This window comes from Chiloscyllium plagiosum, chromosome 9 (assembly GCF_004010195.1).
Source record: "Chiloscyllium plagiosum isolate BGI_BamShark_2017 chromosome 9, ASM401019v2, whole genome shotgun sequence".
NCBI classification, from domain to species: domain Eukaryota; kingdom Metazoa; phylum Chordata; class Chondrichthyes; order Orectolobiformes; family Hemiscylliidae; genus Chiloscyllium; species Chiloscyllium plagiosum.
This window is the reverse complement of record NC_057718.1, coordinates 14,528,795-14,543,386: the sequence shown is the minus strand read 5'-3', so window position 1 is coordinate 14,543,386 and position 14,592 is coordinate 14,528,795. Positions and strand designations below refer to the sequence as shown.

At 44.3% G+C, this 14,592-nt stretch overlaps 1 protein-coding gene and 1 non-coding gene across 6 annotated transcripts in view; both read left to right on the top strand.

The window, feature by feature from the left end:
- The window catches only part of smyd3 (SET and MYND domain containing 3), a 796,202-nt gene that overhangs the window by 745,488 nt on the left and 36,122 nt on the right, over positions 1–14,592 (top strand). The gene's annotated exons all lie outside the window — the stretch shown is intronic.
- On the top strand, positions 11,400–11,646 carry LOC122553299. Its single transcript, XR_006312679.1, has one exon. It is a non-coding gene; the product is annotated as a small nucleolar RNA SNORA53 (small nucleolar RNA).

The following is a 14,592-nucleotide window of genomic DNA, read 5'->3' as shown; positions in this document are numbered from 1 at the left end:
GCTATACTCCAATTAACCAGCAAACAGTGACGCAGCAGGGAACCTCTTAAATCCACTTACAAATCCCTTCAGTGTTGAAGAATAATTATATTGTTAAAATGCACTCACACAGATGAAGGGCACTGTTTAATTAAGTACTTCAAGGCCTCCCCTTTTAAGGGGTTGCCATCTGGTTAATTTGGTTTAATTTGGCTTATTAGTTTTCTAAAAGAATATAAAAAGAGACTGCAGGGACGGCCAGAAGGAAGTAGCTATATGTAATGTTGCATTCAGTGACGAAACCCTTTATCAGGATAAGGTTTCTATTTTCATATTTGGTGAAATGGATTAGGATCAATATAACATTAGGGTCCCTTAAGTTGAGAATTTTTGAGTTTTTTTAAATTCATTCACGAGATGAAGGCCAGGCCAGAATTTATACCCATCTCTAATTGCCCAGACGGCAGTTAAGAGTCAAACACATTGCTGTGGGTCGGAAGTCACATGTAGGCCAGACCAGGTAAGGATGGCAACTTCCTTCTGTAAAGAGCATTAGTGAACCAAATGGGTTTTCCCTACAATCGATAATGGATTCATCATTAGACTCTTGATTCCAGATTTTTTTCAATTAAAATTCTGCCACGTACTGTGGTGGGATTTGAACCTGGCTCCCCAAAACATTATCTGAGCCTCTGGATTATCAGTCCACCAGTGATGTCACAAGACCATTGCTTCCCCTTGTTAAAGCAGAGTTAAAACTTCTCCCAATGATCAGTGTTACACAAGCTCTCCCCCTTTCCCTGAGAGTCCACTACCCTGGGACTCAGTGGTTCGGCTCTTATATCTATGTGCAGAAAGTTAGGAGTTTCAGGCCTGCTCCAGACACTTCAATGCACTAGTCCGTACACTCCAGTGTAGCACTGAGGGTGTGTTGCATTTTAGAAATAAGAGATTTTCAATGAGATGTTAATCCAAGGCCCTGGTCAATATTTATCTCTCAACCAATATCATTTAAAAAATATATTATCTGGTTGTTATCACATTGCTTTTGAGAGAGTTTTCTGTACAAATTTCCCATATAAAAACAGTAACTACATTTCAAAAGTTTTTCATTGACTGTAAAGTGCTTCACCATGTTTTTTCTTTATTCGCTTGGGCTTTGACTTTGCTGGCTTAGCTAGCATTATTCCCTTGAGAAGGTAGAAGTGAGCTACCATCTTGAACTGCTACGGTCCACCTGCTGTGGATTGGCCCACAATGCAATCAGGATGGGAATCCCGGGATTTTGACCCAGCGACAGTGAAAGAACGGCCATATGTTTCTAAGTCAGGATGATGAGTGGCTTGGAGAGGAACCTGCAGATCGTGATGTTCCCATGTATCTGTTGCCCTTGTCCTTCCAGTGGATTTGAAAGGTGCTCTCTAAAGGAGCCTTGGTGAATTTTTGCAATGTCTCCTGAGGTTGTGAGAGGTGCTTAGAAATGCAAGTCCTTTTCCTTTAAGGTGCAAAGTCTCATCTTAGCTTCTATTACAAAAGTGTCAGTGCCATTTCCTTATCAGAGAGTTCAGGCTGATGCGATTGGCTGCTTTCTGTCAACTAGCTTCTATTCATTCGTGTCCCTAAGTGAGTAACGTCAGAGGGAACTGAAGCAAAAGTATCTTAAAATATCAAACGTCTTGCCCCCAAGAACCCGCTGACTCGTGACATTCCTCCTAATAAGCTGACATTCGAAATTGAAGTGTTCCTAACCCTAGCATGTACATTGAGGTAATCTCAGACCCCTGAGATTATATAGAATCCCAGTCCCCACACCCCTGCCGCAGTAACCCTGGCCATTCAAATTCTATATCTGTCATCCTCAGCTTCTCTCCCACAACTTCATTTCCCTCCCGCTCACACACACACACACACATATTGTGTTATCTGCAAATATGCTTTTAGGTCTTAAACTCCATGCTATTATTATAAGTATGAGATATTAGTCAATGCACTGCTCAGGGGCTGGAATTTTGGTTTTAATTATCCTGACAAGTGCAAAGGATTGAGGAATTTCAGTTGCAAATAGTGAGTGATGTTAACTCTGTTTCCTGCTTCTCCGCACTAAAATGGCCATGCTCTTGGATTAGCTTAACCACTACTGACACATTTCCAGTCATCATTCCTGCTTTCAGGCTTTTTGAGGATGTTCTGAAGATTAAATGCCAGATCTTTGAAGAGTCACAATGAGATTGAAGCTGTTTAAAAATGACACAGGTGGTTTCCATTTATCTCTCTGATTTCTACTTCCAGCATTTTTCACCAGCGTGGGATAAGGGTGTTAATAGTGAGCCTGCACTCGCACTGGGGGCAGGTTTTACCAACACCAACTAGCCAACAAACCCACCCTGAACCATAACCGGCATTCAGGAAGCTTTTGAAAGGTCAGTTCGTCCAAGCTTACCCATTCCCTAGCCATTCCTTGTGGTCCCCTCCTACCCTCCATGCCAATGCAATGGCAACTCATACCTACTTCCCATTGTCCCTCACATTCTAGATGCCAACTCAATGCAAAAGCCATGCTTCCAGTCAGTCTTCAAGGCCTCTTGTGCTCTCAGTGCCAACTCGTGCCCTTCCAGGCACCACTTGCTGACCTTCACATTCTCCAGACCAACTTCTCTCCCTCTTATGCCTTTCACCCCATATGCACCATGTACATGACCAATAATATCAGCAAGTATCAAACTGCTGAAAGGACAAAACAAAATCGATTCAGAAACATTCTTTAAAAAGAGACTGCTGTTCCGACTATCCCTTTAAAGTATTTGGACTGTTAAAGATTCAATACCAGAGGCTTCAAAGATTACACACCTCCACATAGTCTTTGAAATATAGATGGAAGAGATCACAAACAGAACATTCTGTTATAGTCAATTAAAGATGTCAATCAAACAAAGCCAACCATTCATTTGTCGGAACACTATTCCAGCTGACCTCATGCTTTCATTGGTCAGAGCTCCCAGTCGTGCAGGACGTAATGAGGTCACAAATAGCACATATGTTCCTGAGGAGCTGTAAATATCCAAACTTTTCCGCATGACATGCCGCCTGGATTATAGGGATTCAGTCTGGCTTTCCCACCGGTTTCCTGTGTTGACATAAGGCTGCCCACACCATTTTGACGCTGGTTAGCTGCAGGTGAAGGTGGTTAAAACTCATCTGGCATAAAACAAATCAGGCCAAGATGTCACTCCTTGCATAAACAAAACATGTATCAAAGAATTGCCTAACGAGGACTATTGCTGTAGATTGTGCTAAATTGTCCCGTGATCTCTGTAATTGGTAACAAAATGCTTCAGCACAAAGATTACGTTGACATACAGCAGTTGAGGGAGTGCCTCTACATAATGCAAAGTCTTGGAGTGCCTCAATATATAACAGCGCTGCTTTGTTCAGTTCAAACTGTGTGTCATGAGTCCGAGATAATTGCAGTTTCATCTTCAGAAGACGTTTGAAAGCCTTCAGTGTTGTGTGTTGGTGCCATGAATGATGCTCCCCCTGAATGAGTGTGGTTAGCTGTGTAGTATAGGACCACAGAGGTTTGAACCCTGGCCTAGTATTGGAGAAACCACCTTGTATTGCCATTCTGTGTGGCTATCCCACAGGGTGGTTACAATAGGCCACAGTATTGCTGCTGTGGACGCTGTCAACTAAAAGAAACTGCTCCTCTTTGGAAAGCTGAGGACCACTGGTAGAGCTAGGTGGATTTTTAATTAGAACCAAAGTTAATTTTGTGATCACTGCTACCAGCTTTCAGTTGTAGGCTTATTAATTAATTGAATTTAGGTTCCACCAGCTACCATGCTAGAATGTTGAACCAAAGTCATCAGAAGATTTTTTGCTGAATGAATAATCTCATAGTTAAAAGTCACACAACACCAAGTTATAATCCAACAGATTTAATTGGAAACACTAGCTTTCAGAGCGCTGCTCCTTCATCAGGTGGTCGAGGAGTACTCCACAACCACCTGATGAAGGAGCGTCGCTCCGAAAGCTAGTGTTTCCAATTAAACCTGTTGGACTATAACCTGGTGTTGTGTGACTTTTAACTTTGTACACCCCAGTCCAACACCGGCATCTCCAAATCATGAATAACCTCATGGTAGTGGGTGACTGGTTAGCAATGCAGACTGGCACTAACAGCATGGGCTCAATTCCTGTACCACCTGAGGTCACCATGAAAGTCTCACCTTCTCGACATTGCCCCTTGTCTGAGGCGTGGTGACCCTCAGGTTAAACCACCACCAACTGTCACTCTATAATTCTGAGAGGAGCCCTGTTTGTGACTGCAGGGCCTGGAACAGAATGAGGCTGTGGGAGTACGTCACAAGCTAAGATTCCAGGGGTCCCGATGTATTTGGGTCAGAGCCTCTGATTTCTTTCCCTGCCCCTGTACCACTGTCTTCCCAGCATCTCCTCCCAGAGCATTGCTGTAGACCCGCATAGTGACATGTTACAAAATAAAACATGCAGCAACATGTCAGTATCTCTGCTGAAATGGGTTGCTTTGGGAGATGTTATGTGGAAGTTCAGGTAAATGAATCAGGTAGGGGCATAGGGAGGAGTTTAAAAAAACGTGGAACTGAGAGATTTGCACATCCAGTGCTCTCCAATGCATTTGGATGAACTGCAGCCAAATAATTAGTAATGTGATAAATTTGCCTTGAATAACTACATTTGAAGAAATAATTCTCCTAATTGCATTGTACTGATTTCCCTGATGAATTATGCTTTCCTGATCTGACAAGTTAAGATGTTCATACAACACAGGGCCAGCCTTTTAATGATGCCTCGGCAATTATTAGAAATTATAGACTATTTTGTCAAATTTGTTCTTTTAATTCCTCATTGCCTTAATGATTGTAATCATCAGTAAAGTGTCTTGCCACATTAGTTGGCACAAGACTTACCCTTGCCACCCCCTACCCTCCCCACCCCCAAGGAGGTTTCCAATGCTTTTGTAATATGTTAACTCATTACCGGGGCTGTCTCCCTGGGGAACTGCTCAAAGCGTTCTGTTTGTTGCAAAAAAAAGTTTGTTGGAACGAATTCAAAGTGTAAATACCATTCCTGTATGACTGGTACACCAAAGGTCTTTTGCCAGGAAAATATACATTGTTTATCAGTCTCTTAAATTGAATATTGCTGAAAAGAGTGACGTGCTGCTGAAGCTCATCAGGACAAACACAAGAACAGCAAATTTCCAATTATCTCAGCAATTTCTACTAAATGAGGAAAGAGTGCTGATACCTTGATAACTTGAGTCTAACCGGCCACGGGAAAGAAATGGGGGACATTAGGCCCCCGGATGATTCAAAACACGCACCTGGTTCTTTTTTCTGGCTAGTCCATTATTTATTGTCCATCCCTAATTGCCCAAGAGGGCAGTTAAGAGTCAACCACATTGCTGTGGGTCTGGAGTCACATGTAGGTCAGAAGGACATTAGTGAACCAGATGGGTTTTCCCCAACAGTCATCAATAGATTCATGGTCATCATTAAACTCAATTCCAGATTTCAATTAAATCCAGATTCAACTGTCTGCCGTGGCAGGATTCAAACCCAGGTGCCCAAAGCATTACCTGGGTCTCTGGATTAATGGTCCAGTGTCTATACCAACAGGCCGTCACTGCCCCAGGGAAATAACATCGAATGATCCCTCTGTGAGAATGTACGTCATCCTTGGCATGTATGACTGAGCCACATTATGACTGTTTATCTTAAATTGGTTGTTAATGTAAATATTAGCACATGTGGGATTGTTCAATAAGTGCTGCCAAATGCAGTATCACATCTAACAGGAGATGTGTTGTTTTGGATTTTGCAAGTACAAGCTGCTTGATTCTTAAGTTGTTGTGCTGACTCTCCGTGACCACTCCAGCAATAGCTGGCAGTTGTGACACAGTTCCACAGAGTGCACACATGAAGCACTTTTAACCAAGAATAACCATCCCACAATACCTCACATAGGCAATAATCAACCTGAAGTTAGATCTCAGGATCAGAAAAGGAGATGGTAGGAAAGGTAACTAAATGTCTTGGGAAGATCTTAAAGGAGGAGAGGGAGGTGGAAAGCCTGGGGCCTAGTTTACCCGAGGTTCAGATATTGATCTTGGCCTTGTTCTGGTGTGGAGGCCAGGCTGCACAAGGCCAGTGTCAGAGGGCTAAATTTTACAGGCCAACTGGAGCTTGTAAATGAGGGAGTGGTGCTATTGGCAGTGGCTGGCTTAGCCCACCATTTTACAGACAGCAGCCTTCACTGTAGCAGCCATATTTGTTTTAAACAATCAAGCAGTTTAAACAATCCTACACTGACCTCCACAAAAAAACTCACCTCAGTTTGCAAAGGGAATGTGAGTCATGGTCAGGACTTTCGAGAACTCCATTGCCAATGTGTTCATCCAAGGAAAGCTTCAGCTAAGTTCAAATGGCCTGGAAGCTGGCAATGGCGAGTTAAGTTGGAGACATTCATTGATAATGAATTACTGGAAATCCAATGCTGGCAAAGTGCCTGTCATAGAGTCAAAGAGATGTACAGCACGGAAACAGACCCTTTGATTCAATTTGTCCATGCCAACCAGATATCGGAACCTAATCTAGTCCCATTTACCAGCACTTGGCCCATATCCCTCTAAACCTGCCTATTCATATACCCATCCAGATGCCTCTTAAATGTTGCAATTGTACCAGCCTCCACCACTTCCTCTGGCTGCTCATTCCATACACAACCACCCTCTGCGTGAAAAAGCTGTCCCTTAGGTCCCTTTTATATCTTTCCCCTCTCACCCTGAACCAATGCCCTCTAGTTCTGGACTTGCCCACCCCAGGAAAAATACCTTGTCTATTTACCCCCTATCCATGCCCCTCATGATTTTATAAACGTTTTCAGCCTCCGGCGCTCCAGGGAAAACAGCCCCAGCCTTTTCGACCTCTCCCTATAGCTCAAATCCTCCAACCCTGACAACATCCTTGTAAATCTTTTCTGAACCCTTTCAAGTTTCACAACATCCTTTCTGATAGGAAGGAGACCAGAATTGCACACAATATTCCAACAGTAGCCTAACCTATGTCCTGTACAGCCACAACATGACCTCCCAACTCCTGTGCTCAATGCTGTTCCCAATAAAGGAAAACATTCCAAATGCCTTCTTCATTGTCCTATCTACCTGCGACTCCACTTTCAAGAAGCTATGAACCTACGCTCCAAGGTCTCTTTGTTCAGCAACACTCCCCAGGACCTAACATTAAGTGTGTAAGTCCTGCTCTGATTTGCCTTCTCCATAATTCAACACCTCACATTTATCATTGCCGTCTCCTTAGTCAGGCTTCCAGAACCCACTTTTAAAGGTAGGCTTCCTGTGATACAAAGTTAAAAGTCACACAACACCAGATTAAAGTCCACCTGGTTTACTCGGAAGCAGTAGTTTTCAGAACACTGTTCCTTCATCAGGTAGTTGTGGAGCAGGACAATAAGAGAAAAGGGTACAATGTCATGCAACTGAAATGATATTTTGAACAAACCTGGAATTTTATTGTCTTTCGTCTTTTAGAATGGGTTGCCGGTTTATTGTCATTAATATGTAAATCCCAGAACTTCTTTTAAGTCACCTTCTCAAGATAACTTAAGGTTTATAACAAAAGATGATATCTCAGCTCAGACAATGCACCAAAGGAGGTATTCATCAGACGAACGAGAGTCTGGGAATTCTTCCAAGATGTCAGCAGTGATCCCAATGAGCTAACTGATGAACCGGAACAGTCATCAGAGATCCATAGTGGAGCGACAAAAGAAGGAGTCAATTTGGACCCCACCGGAGGGCTGTTGCCCTGGGTTTGGCAGGTATGCTGGAAATGTCAGGAATTGAGTAATTTCCAGATTCATCAGCCACACCCAAAACATCACCCGATCACAAGGGTGATCCATGCTCTCAAAGCCAATCACAACATTGTCATCAAACCAGCAGATGAAGGAGGGGCCATCGTCATTCAGAATAGAACAGATTACTGCAAGGAACTGTACCTACAACTGAACAACCAGGAACACTACAGGCAACTACTGGCTGATCTGACCAAAGAGCACACCCGTGAACTAAACACATTGATCGGGACTTTGGATCCAGTTCTTCAGGGTTCCCTCCACGCTCTCATCCCATGTATTTCTCACGTAGGCGACTTCTACCGCCTTGAAGATACACAAAGCCAACACCCCAAGACGTCCCAACATATCAGGCAATGGGACCCTGTGTGAGAACCTCTCTGGCTATGTCGAAGGCATCTTGAAACCCATTGTACAGGGGACCCCCAGCTTCTGTCGCAATACTACATATTTCTTACAGAAACTCAGCACCGAAGGACCAGTCGAACCGGGAACATTCTTTGTCACAATGGACATTTCCGCACTCTACACCAGCAACCCCCGCAATGATGGCATCGCGGCAACAGCCTCAGTACTCAACACCAACAACTGCCAGTCTCCAAACACCGTCCTACCACTCATTCACTTTATCCTCGATCACAATGTCTTCACCTTTGACAACCAGTTCTTCATCCAGACACACGGAACAGCCATGGGGACCAAAGTTGCACCCCAATATGCCAACATCTTCATGCACAGGTTTGAAAAAGACTTCTTCTCTATGCAGGATCTCCATCCAACACAATACACCAGGTACATTGACAACATTTTCTTCCTCTGGACCCATGGCGGGGAGACACTGAAACAACGACACAGTGATATCAACGAGTTTCATCCCACCATCAAACTCACCTTGAACACTCTCTCCTATCTGTCTCATTCTTGGACACATGCATCTCCAACAAGGATGGGCACCTCAGTTCTTCACTCTACTGCAATCCCATGGACAACCTCTCTAGATTCCACCCTAAATATATTAAGCCATCCTTTCCAGACAAGCCCTATGCATACACAAGATCTGTTCAGATGAGGAGGATCGTGACGGACACCTGAAGGTGCTCAAGGATGCCCTTATAAGAACAGGGTACGATGCTCAAGTCATTGATTGCCAGTTCTGACGTGCCACAGCGAGGAGCCGGAATGACCTCCTCAGGAGACAGGCACAGGTTGCAACCGAAAGGGTACCCCTCATTGTCCAGGACTTCCCAGGAGCCGAAAAGCTATGCCATGTTCTTCTCAGCCTGCATCACATTATCGACGAGGATGAACAGTTCACCAAGACATTCCCTACGCCTCCAGTTCTCGCCTTTAAACAACCACCAAACTTTAAACAGACGGTTGTTCGAAGCAGGGTCGAGAGTGTGGTGCTGGAAAAGCACAGCAGGTCAGGCAGCATCTGAGAAGCAGGAAAATCGATGTTCATCAGAATTGGTGATGAAGAGCTTTTTCCTGAAACATCAATTTTCCTGCTCCTCGGATGCTGCCTAACCTGCTGTGCTTTTCCAGCACCACACCCTCGACTCTGATCTCCAGGATCTGCAGTCCTCACTTTCATCAGATTGTTCGCTGCTAACAACCCAGCCCTCAGGACAACATCGAGCACAACACCATATAACTCTGTCATGGCAACCACTGCAAGACGTATCAGACATGGATACCACCATTACCTGTAGGGATACAATCTACCGTGTACACAGCAGGTGCTCATGTGACTCGGCCAATGTTGTCTATCTCATACACTGCAGGCCAGGATGCCCCCAAGCATTGTATATTGGTGAGACCAAGCAGATGCTATGACAATGGATCAATGGACACTGTGCAACAATCATGAGTCGGGGGTGTTCCCTCCCTTTCGGGGAACACTTCAGTGGTAAGGGACATTCGGCCTTGGATCTTTGGGTGACCATCCTCCAAAGCGGACTTCAGGATAGGCAACAATGCAAAGTGGCCGAGCAGAGACTGATACCCATGGGAATGGCGTCAACTGGGACTTTGGGTGGGGTGGCACGGTGGTTAGCACTGCTGCCTCACAGCACCAGGGTCCCAAGTTCCATTCCAGCCTCGGGCAACTATCTGTGTGGAGTTTGCACATTCTCCCCGTGTCTGCGTGGGTTTCCTCCGGGTGCTTCGGTTTCCTCCCACAGTCACAAAGATGTGCAGGTCAGGTGAATTGGCCATGCTAAATTGCCCATAGTGTTAGGGAAATGGGTCTGGGTGGGTTACTCTTCGGAGGGTCGGTGTGGACTGGTTGGGCCGAAGGGCCTGTTTCCACACTGGAGGGAATCTAATCTAAAAAGTCACACTACAGGTGACCCCACTAGAAGATATACTCTCTCACTCTCTCTCTCTCTCACACACACACTCTCTCTCACATGATTTGGAGATGCCGGTGTTGGACTGGGGTGTACAAAGTTAAAAATCACACAAAACCAGGTTATAGTCCAACAGGTTTAATTGGAAGCACACTAGCTTTCGGAGCGTCGCTCCTTCATCAGGTGGTAGTGGAGGGCTCAATCCTAACACACAGAATTTATAGCAAAAACTTATAGTGTGATGTAACTGAAATTATACATTGAAAAATTGATTGTCTGTTAAGCCTTTCATCTGTTAGAATACTGTGATAGTTTCACTTCTTTCATGTGCACACACACACACACACACACCCACACACTCTGTCTCTCTCTCTCACTCATGCACACACACACACATAAAAGTCTATGGGGTCAATTCGTATTTGCAGGTACATTCTATTTTGCTCAAAAAATGCACAAACCTGCAGGCAGTCAATCCATGTAATATTTTGTAAATTGCACTTTGGAAATAGAACCAGTCTGACTCAAGATTGGGATCAGACAGACTAACCTCACAATTTAAATGCATTGTCTCAGCTGAGATGTCACCTTTTTTTTATAAAACCTTATGTTGTCTCGAGAAGGTGACTTAAAAGAAGTTCTGGTATTTGCATATTAATGAACTGAAACCTGCAACCCATTCTAAAAGATGGAAGACTTAATAAAATACCAGGTTTGTTCAAAATATAATTTCAATTGCACGACACTGTAATCTTTTGCTATAAATTCTGTGTCTTCGGGTCCTGCTCCACAACCACCTGAAGAAGGAGCGACGCTCCGAAAGCTAGTGCTTCCAATTAAACCTGTTGGCCTATAACCTGGTGTTGTGTGATTTTTAACTTTGTCCACCCCAGTCTAACACTGGCTCCTCCACATCGTTCCTGTGGCACATTTCTTTCACTCATTTTGCCAGCGTGATGACTGAGAAGCTCCTGTGCTGACTCAATGAGAAATAACGATACAGTGATAAGACAGGCTTTGAGCCAGTTTGCAGTCTGGGCCATGTACCTGTGGCCTGGCAAACGCAGGCTGCCCTCCTCGTAACTCATGTTTTCTAACGTATCTGGAGAACGAGCTTGAGGTTTTTGACCTCGGATCTCATTGCCTTTCTGCCCTGACAGTACATTTATTGGAACCTTCTTGGTATGTTCCATCTTTCTGGCTTCCTTAGCACCATGTCAATGGTTTCGTGTCCTCTTGCAACGTGCAGACAGCTTACACTCATCAACTTTAGAGGTTGCACAGTCGAAGGTGCTTGAGTCATTAGTGTGTCAGAGTAACATCCCTGCATTGTAGCCCATCTATTCTGGCGTCAATGGCTAGGCTGTTGTGTACCATCAGAACTTTTTAATGCTGTGTGGATATCAAACCTGATCTTGCTTACATGTTGAATGTTAAGAGTATGAATTGTAAACATGATTTTGTAAGATCAGTCATAGTGTCACACAGCACAGAGCAGACCCTTCAGCCCAACCTGTTGACACTGGCCAGGTTTCCTAACCTGAACTAATCCCATTTCCCATTGTTTGGCCCATATATCTCTAAACCTTACCTGTCCATGAACCTGTGCAAATGTCTTTTAAATGTTGTAATTGTACTTGCCTCTATCACTTGCTCTGCAGCTCGTTTCATAATTGTACTTGCCTCTATCACTTGCTCTGCAGCCCTTTGGTCCCTTTTAAATCTTGCCCCTCTCACCTTAAACCTGTACCCTTTAGTTTTGGATTCTCCAACCCTGGGGTAAAGATCTTGGTTATTCACCCAATCCATGCCCCTCATGATGTTATAAACCTCTATTTCTTCAGCCTAGTGCTGGAAGTAGCACTGAGGGAGCACTGCCCAGTCAGAGACATTGTAACATGGATCAAACATTAAAGTGGGGCCATTCAGCCTGTTGACAATGGGATGTCCTCCAGAAGAGAAATTTAAAATCAAATCTGAGGGGCCGGACACAAAGACAATTTGGACTCAACTGCAGAGGGTTGTTGAGATTGGTTGTTGGGTATATTTGAGGCTGATTAGAAATTTGTCTAAGGGATTCAAGAATTGTGAGGAAAGGGCAGGAAAGTGGAGTTGAGGATTATCAGATTAGCCATGATCTCATTGAATAGTGGAGCAGACTCGATGGGCTGAGTGGCCGACGTCTGCACCTATGTCTTATGGTCATCAGGAGTTTATGGAGGATTTTCCTGATTCTCCTTTTGGGATGGGCCTGGAGTGTCTGGCCACAACAACCTCTGACAGGGACTGCTCCAAAGAGGCTACCTCACAGCCTCCGCACTCAGCAAAGTGGGTTTTCCGGATCAGCCCGAAATGGGCCATTCGGGTGTAAGTTGTGGGGGCATCTCTTTTTCAGGTGGTGGTCAGGACAGCTCCATTGACGTGAGTTGCCAGTGAAATACTGCCCCAGCTGGTGAGGCCATGGCAGGGAGACATGCCCACATGGTTCAGGCACCCCCCACACACCCCCAAACACCTTTGAAATGGGAATGGAAATTTTGCCCATCGAGGCTGGCCACAACCAATGGGAATAGCCCTAAATATCTTGAAACTGGTTAATTCTTTAAACTCCTTGATAGACTTGGTTTGATGGTAAAGCCATCACTTGTTGGCCATTCCTAATTACCCTTAAACTGAGTAACTTGCCCAGCCATTTTAGAAGACTTAAGTGTCAACTAAACCACTATTGATCTGGAGTCATGTGTAGGCTAGACCAGGTAAGCATGGTAGATTTCCTTCCCTGCAGAGCATTTTTAAACCTGACAGGGTTTTTTTTTTACCAACAATCGACTGTATTTTTATGGCCACCGTTACTGAGACGATCATTTTAATGCCAAGCTTATTAATTAGGTGGATTGAGGTGGATTTGAATTTATGTCCCAGAGCACTTGCTCAGCCTCTGGATTACTAAGTCAGTGGCATTACCTTCTCCTGCAAAACAAAATAAAACCAGAAAGAACTGCACGTGTTGAACATCAAAAACAAAACCAGAAGTTGCTGGAAAAGCTCAGTAGATCTGGCAGTATCTGTGGAGAGAAATTAGAGTTAATGTTTTCAGTCCATTGACCCTTCTTCAGTTCAAAACGTTAACTCTGATTTCTCTCCACAGATGCTGCCAGACCTGCTGAGTTTTTCTCGCAATTTCTGTTTTTGTTTTTATGTCTTCTCTCACATTCTAGATTAGAATGGTGCTGGAAAATCACAGCAGTTCAGGCAGCATCCGAGGAGCAGTAAAATCGATGTTTCGGGCAAAAGCCCAACATCAGGAATTCCTGGTGTTCCTGATGAAGGGCTTTTGCCCGAAACGTCGATTTTACTGCTCCTCGGATGCTGCCTGAACTGCTGTGCTTTTCCAGCACCACTCTAATCTAGAATCTGGTTTCCAGCATCTGCAACCCTTGTTTTTACCGTGTCTTCTCTCACAGACTTGCTGAGAAAATGCGAAGCTATACATGTCAGTAAGCTGATGGATAGGGATATGACAGACTCAAACATTGTTCACCTCCAGTGGAAACCAGTTTCCAGGAAATCGATTGACCAAAGTGACCAAATCATCCTGCTTATTGAACCATAGAGACATACAATGTGGAAACAGACCCTTCAGTCAAACCAGTCCATGCCAAACATAATGCCAAACTAAACCAGTCCCACCTGCCTGCTCCTCGTCCATATCGCTCTAAACTTTTCCTACTCATGTACTCATCCAAATATCTTTTCAACTGTAACTGTTTCACGCTGGAACTGCACCAGCATCCACCACTTTCTCTGACAGTTCATTCCACACACAAACCACTTTTTGTGTAAAAGGTTGCCCCTCACGTCCTTTTTAAATCTTTTTCCTCTCACCTTAAAAATATGTCCCCTAGTTTTAAACTCCCCTGTCCTAGGGAAGACACCTTTGTCGTTCACCTTATGTGTGCCCCTCATGATTTATAAACTTCAATAAGGTGACCCCTCAACCTCCTACGCTCCAGTGGAACAAGCCCCAGTCTCTGCAATCAGGTTCTATATCTCAAACCCTCCATTCCTGGCAGCATTCTGGTGAATCGTTTCTGAACCCTATCCAGTTTAATAATGTTAAAAATCACACAACACCAGGTTATAGTCCAAAGGGTTTAATTGGAAGCACACTAGCTTTCAGAGCGACGCTCCTTCATCATAATATCCTTCTTACAGTTGGCCAACTAGAACTATACGTAGTATTCCTGAAGAGGCCACATCAATGTCCTGTACAACCTCAGCAAGATGTGCTAACTCCTATACTCAAAGGTCTGAGCAATGAAGGCGAGCATGCTAAACACCTTCTTAACAG